Genomic DNA, 7,157 nt, shown 5'->3' on the forward strand with positions numbered 1-7,157 from the left:
CCCCCTCCACTTCCTGGAGCTCCCACCCATGGTCGCTGGGCTGGGCTGGCTGTCCCTCTAAATCCACCACCCCTCAGGGAAGCCCTCTGTCTCCGTCCCCCTCCCACCTCCACCTCTGTGCTACCACCAACCACCCCCGCCGCCAGCTCCCTCCATGGCCCAGCCACGGACACCCTTCACAGGCCTGGCTGAGCAGGTTGGGCCGCTGGTCTTGAGCTGTCTGGGAAGATGTCCCGATCCCCCAATTGTGGATGGAACGGATGTGTTGCACCTCTCAGCTGGAAACCACAAGGGAAATCTCTTTGCACTCATTTGAGGGGGTCCTTTGATCTGACTATTGACTCTTGGCCGCTGATGGCCTAGATATAGCTGTGGCTATGATTAAACTTGTCGTTTCAGTGCAATTCCTATATCATCCAATCAGGGCAGGACACATTGAGCGATAGGCCTGGATGCACAAGAATTGGATTTAGCTCACATTGCTATCCGATCCTCAAAACAAGAATTGGAAGTGTCCAAGCTTGCATTGTAATTGGAATTCTATACTGTTTGGATGCAATCCAGCCACAATGAGCATTATGGGCAATGTACCGAGATGGAGAGGAAAACGCAGCCAAAACCAGAAAAACGAAGGGGAAAAAGTCCTGCAGGCGCAGATTTATGGCTATTAGAGACACGTATAGTAACATGATCTATGTCGAGATTTTTTACAGGCCACAGCAATGTGATATAAAAATCAGACAGTCTGATCTTTATGAGCAACTCAAATATCACACTGTAATGACAAGTGTAACCATATCCTGTCAGTGGGAGGGGGTGGGGGGGGCGGGGTGGTGTGGGAAGCCCGGGTGGGGGGGGTGGGGTTTTGGTGAGGTGTATATTTTCAGGTGGGATGTGTTTGTCTTATTCGTGTTTCTAAACAAAGCATTTATCACAGCCTGGCCTGCACAGGCATCTCCAGCACTGTCTATTGTCAATACGGTCGGGTGACTTTTGGAACCATGACTTTCTCATGTATGAATGTACCACTGGTCACCCACCTCTTGTCTATCTGTATTCTTATGACTGTGGTCACTTACAGTACCTTCTCTCGGACTGGCAGGATGAATGGGTCGGGGGTGGGCCTGGAGTAGCGATGATGGATTGTGAGAAAAGGAGGCGGCACTCAGTTGCATGATGACCACTGTGAAACCTTCAGATCAATCTTGTTTGTAATGATATATTTTTTCATGGGGCGGGGAGGGGGGAAGGGGGGGGGGGGACACCCTACTACCGCTCTCTTGCTCTCCCTGAGACTTTCCATCAAAGGGGGAAAAACAACCTCTCTCCTCACATGTTTTCTCCTGTCTGGCATGCGGTCGTTGATGGATTAGCTTGGTCTGGGAGATAAATGGGCACGCAGTGTGAAACTGACTGCAGATCAGCTCTCAGAGCCCAGGCCGCTTCGCAATGGACATAAACACTGACTGAAGCTGGCCCTGGCTCTGCGGGTTCAACCAACCAATGACGGCAGCTCATAGGCCATGGCAAATGAGGCAACTGTGTGCGGTACAGTACCATCACAAACACACACACACACACATACAGTACACACATACAGTACACACATACAGTACAGTACACACACAGTCTCTGATAACGAGACTGTGACCTCTGAGACTGTGGAGCATTCATGGACTTAACTATAAAGGGAACAGCACAAAGAGAGAGAGAGAGAGAGAGAGAGACTGGAGGAGAGAGCGAGAGAGACTGGAGGAAAGAGAGACTGGAGTAGAGAGAGAGACTGGAGGAGAGAGGGAGAGTGTGTGTGCATCAGGGGAGTTAGACTTCTTCTTTCATGTTGGGAAGTGAACATAATGAGTAAGCACTGTGAACACACACACACACACACACACACACACACACACACATAGATAGATACAGAGCCATGCACACAGGGTTCCCACACCAACATCACATTCAAGGACTTTTCAAGGACTTTCCAGGCCCAATTCCCTCAAATTCAAGGACCCAACACAGCATAGTTTGAGACATGGATCAATGTTAATTCCTGTTACAACACTGATAATGTATTATAATAAGAATTAGCAGGCCGCTTTACAGAAGCTCACAGACAATTGAAAAGAGAGAGAGGCTTTAGTGTGTGTGAACACTTCTCAACTGTGCTGTGTTAACAAAAATATCAAAAGAACTTCAATTTCTATTCTTGCACAAAATATATAAATTCAAATACTTTCAATGACCCATGTCTATTTATGTCTATTTTCAAAAAAAAAATCTCAAATTCACAAACTTTCAAGTATGTCAAGGTCCCGTGGGAACCCTGACACACAGACAGACAAATGCATACAGTTGCAGTATGTACAAAAACATCTACGCAGATACACTAATATATATATACACACATGCACACACACACACACACACACACACACACACACACACACACACACACACACACACACACACACACACACACACACACACACACACACTCACATACACATGTACAGGTACAAAGACACAAGTACACACACACACACACACACACACATGAAAACACAAACACAAACTGTTTCATCTTATTTTTGTAGCATTATTAAAAATCACTGTTACCCTGTGTGAGATGCAGTGACGGGGTATAGCCTGTCAATGACTCCTGTGTGAGATGCAGTGATGGGGTATAGACTGTTACTGACTCCTGTGTGAGATGCAGTGACGGGGTATAGCCTGTCAATGACTCCTGTGTGAGATGCAGTGATGGGGTATAGACTGTTACTGACTCCTGTGTGAGATGCAGTGACGGGGTATAGCCTGTTAATGACTCCTGTGTGGGATGCAGTGACGGGGTATAGACTGTTACTGACTCCTGTGTGGGATGCAGTGACGGGGTATAGCCTGTTAATGACTCCTGTGTGGGATGCAGTGACGGGGTATAGACTGTTACTGACTCCTGTGTGGGATGCAGTGACGGGGTATAGACTGTTACTGACTCCTGTGTGGGATGCAGTGACAGGGTATAGCCTGTTAATGACTCCTGTGTGAGATGCAGTGACGGGGTATAGCCTGTTAATGACTCCTGTGTGGGATGCAGTGACGGGGTATAGCCTGTTAATGACTCCTGTGTGAGATGCAGTGACGGGGTATAGACTGTTACTGACTCCTGTGTGGGATGCAGTGACGGGGTATAGCCTGTTAATGACTCCTGTGTGAGATGCAGTGACGGGGTATAGCCTGTTAATGACTCCTGTGTGAGATGCAGTGACGGGGTATAGCCTGTTAATGACTCCTGTGTGAGATGCAGTGACGGGGTATAGCCTGTTAATGACTCCTGTGTGAGATGCAGTGACGGGGTATAGCCTGTCAATGACTCCTGTGTGAGATTCAGTGACGGGGTATAGCCTGTTAATGACTCTTGTGTGAGATTCAGTGACGGGGTATAGCCTGTTAATGACTCTTGTGTGAGATGCAGTGACGGGGTATAGCCTGTTAATGACTCCTGTGTGAGATGCAGTGACGGGGTATAGCCTGTTAATGACTCCTGTGTGAGATGCAGTGACGGGGTATAGCCTGTTAATGACTCCTGTGTGAGATGCAGTGACGGGGTATAGCCTGTCAATGACTCCTGTGTGAGATTCAGTGACGGGGTATAGCCTGTTAATGACTCTTGTGTGAGATTCAGTGACGGGGTATAGCCTGTGGAAGATTTTTAAAAATATTTTTTTTCTCTTCTTCTTTTCCACTGATGCTGTCCTTTGATGGTTCTTCTCTGGTTTGTGATCCATGGTTGGTAGTGGTAGGATGCCTCCAGGCCTGAGCGTCATGTATGAGTTTGTCTCCTTTTCTATTGTGGTGTTTTTTTTTGTGTGGAAGCTGATCTCAGTCATTAAGTCAGCCCATCGAAAGTAAACAGAAATCAGAGCAAGGAGAGAAACACAAATAAAGATTGTCTTTTTGTCTACTCGAAAAACAAGCCAAGTGATGTAAATGTAAATTAATAATTTTCATCCAATTTCTTCTCTCCCCCCCCCTCCATCTTTCCCTGAGGGAAAATGATTCATTTGTTTTGATGCCACCTGGCTGTTTATTTTGCCCTGTCTGTCTTTCTGTGACGTCAAAGTCGGGGGACCGTGAGCATTGAGCTCTGCCAGTCAATCCATGAAATTATTCAGATGAAATCACCCTCTTCAATCTTCAACTGTTTCTCCCTCAGCGATGTGACAGCTAATCTGAACTGCTGACAACACAGAGACTGAATAGCCTCTGCTGCCTCCTTTTAATCAGATATCCAGCAAGGTGGCCTAGTGCAGTGATTGTCAATGTGCGGTCCGGGGACCCCCAGGGGTCCTTGAGGGGGTTCCAGGGGGTCCCCAGCAAAAAGGTGAATCATTTATTTTCACAATAATCCCATCCATAAGTAACACAATGATGACAGTATGTATGACTAGAGTTGAGTCCCCCCCTCCTAAGATATGTGAAGGTTTGAGTATCTAGAAAGGCGCTATATATAAATGCAATCAATTATTATTAACTATTATTATTTTGGTCATGTGTTTCATACAGTTTCTGTAATAAAATGTCTAAAAGCAAAAATCTTATCAGATGGTGGACCCTGGGACAAATCTTATCGCATGGGGGACCCTGCATCTTATCAGATGGGGGACCCTGGGACAAAATCTGTGGTCTAATTTTTCTCACTTTAGGTGGTCCACTTTAGGTGGTCCTTGACGTGAAAAGGTTTGAGCACTGGCCCAGCGGTTAGAGAGACCATCCCGTGACTGAAATGTCTCAGGCTTGATCCCCTGCCCGTCAACGGCAATGTGCACTGCTGAGGTGTCCTTTAGCAAGACTTTCAACCTCTCCTGTACACGCTCGCTCATTTTAACTTAGCTAAATATCTAAAAGTGTGAATACAAAATGTTTCATCTCCCCTTGTGACCTCAATAGGCTTTTATCAGATCCAGATACGGATAGACAGACAGACAATTATAGCCACTTTTCCGCCAGTGGGGCTTGTTAGCTTGCAACATTTATCATCGCTGGTTTAAAAGCGTTATTCGAAACCACCGCCCCACTGAGTCGTCTCCTTTGGCAGCACGATGCAGAAAGAATATCAGAAATGTTGTATTTTGGGGGAAAAGTGAGGTACATGAATAATAGATGAGCCTCGGCTGGCCATGTTTGGCCCTCCCGTGGAAAGCGAAGGCTAATGGCTATCGATGTCTCTGGTTTCCATCAAACCGCTTCATATGAGAGCTCAGTACAAACGGAGAAAGAGAAGATTTCAGTGAAAGGAGACGAGGGAATGAAATTATCTCTGAATATTGAGACGCGAGCTTGGTCAGCCAATTCCGAGGTATCAGGTACTAACGGAATTAGCCTAGCGTAAAATGAAGCCTGATCAAGCCTTCCCTCATCTCACTCCTTGTCAGAAGAGAGATGGGAGGAGTAAAACTACTGGAACACATCCAGATGTCAGCAGATGTGCTGCTTGAAATCATAAGAAATCAGCAATCTGGGAAATGTCACTGACACACACACACACACACACACACACATGCACGGTCACACACTATAGCTCTATATCCCTTTGTATTCTCTTCCAGATCTAATTAATCATTTGATTCATTCTGCGATTTTCATTGGCTGGTGTACATGTAGGACAATTATTGGTGAGGATCAATTTGGCCTATATGTTGTTGTTTTTTTGGCAACAGTCAAAGTGGAAAACCAGAAAAATGTACAGATAGCAACTATCCATTATTTGTTCCACGTTCTGCTTGCTCTGTCTTTTTTTCCCTTTCTCTCCTCTGCTTATTCTGATCTCTCTCTCTCTCTCTCTCTCTCTCTCTCTCTCTCTCTCTCTCTCTCTGACATACACACACACTCACATTATTATAGGCTAATCTATTCTCTGCTCTCCCCTGTACTTTTGTCTCCTCCTATTCAACTAACTGCATGATTTAGGAATTATGGAATTAGGGCAGCGCTCCCATCTCTATTAATGAGGAACGGCATGATGAAAAGAGCTTGATCCTGAACGTGCCATCTGTAGGCTACTCACTGTTACACTCACTTCATCTCTCACTCTCTCCTCTCTTTCTTTTCTACTTTCTATTCTTCATCTCTCTTCTGATCTCTCTCTCTGGCCCCCTGTCTCTCTTCCTCTGGCACACACACACACACACACACACACACACACATTACTTGTAATTACAGAGGAAATACTAATTCTCAGTTATTCAAGGGCTGTTGGATGTAGCGTGAAAGGGTGAAATGGCATGGCACAAAAGTTAAGTATGGACCACACACCCATGCACAAAGTCTTTCACTCATACACATACACACACACACACACACACACACACACACACACACACACACACACACACACACACACACACACACACACACACACACACACACACACACACACACACACACATGCACACAAACAGGAGTCCAGATGGACCATGTGTTCTCGCTGAATAATGCATGCTATGTAGACTCTATAAAAGATACATGGCCAGAGAGAGAGCTGGGCACCATGGCTCTGTGGGCAGTTCGCTGAGGGCAACTCTGGAGCATCCCTTGTGCAATTTGGAGCTGTGATGATGACGATGTTCTACTCGTAGCTATGTAGCTGCAGGTCACCCTACAGGTACCCTACAGGGGACAATAAATTAGCTGCAGTTTAGGAAAAGCGTTTGCCTTTTAGACCTTGTCAGTTGATATGTTGGCTGGCCCTCTGCCCAGTGTCTTTGCAGTCACCTTGGCTTTTGTGGTTTTTAACCATAAAACGTGGGGAATTGCACAGCACATTCAATGCTAGCAGCTCACATTTCAGTACATCTCTTAGAAAAACACTTTGAAAAAGATCCCGTGCAGACGAGCACTCTGTCTTGATGTACAATACTGGGGGGGTTTGGGTGGAGGGTAAATGCTGCACTCATGTGGGGAAAATGGGCAGCGTCTCTTTTCCTCTGGAGTCATATGACAGGACATGCGCATCATCATGTGCTACCTTCAAGAGCCCCTTGAATGGTCCTATTTCCAGGAGACTCGTCTCGTATTATAGTCCGTTTGGTCGGAAATAGCGGAAATGAGTAAAAACAAATCCACACAAAATAGTTATTCGGTGACTGATGTAGAAATCA

The sequence above is a fragment of the Poromitra crassiceps genome (genome assembly GCF_964638095.1).
Source record: "Poromitra crassiceps genome assembly, chromosome: 3".
Classification (NCBI taxonomy): Eukaryota; Metazoa; Chordata; class Actinopteri; order Beryciformes; family Melamphaidae; genus Poromitra; species Poromitra crassiceps.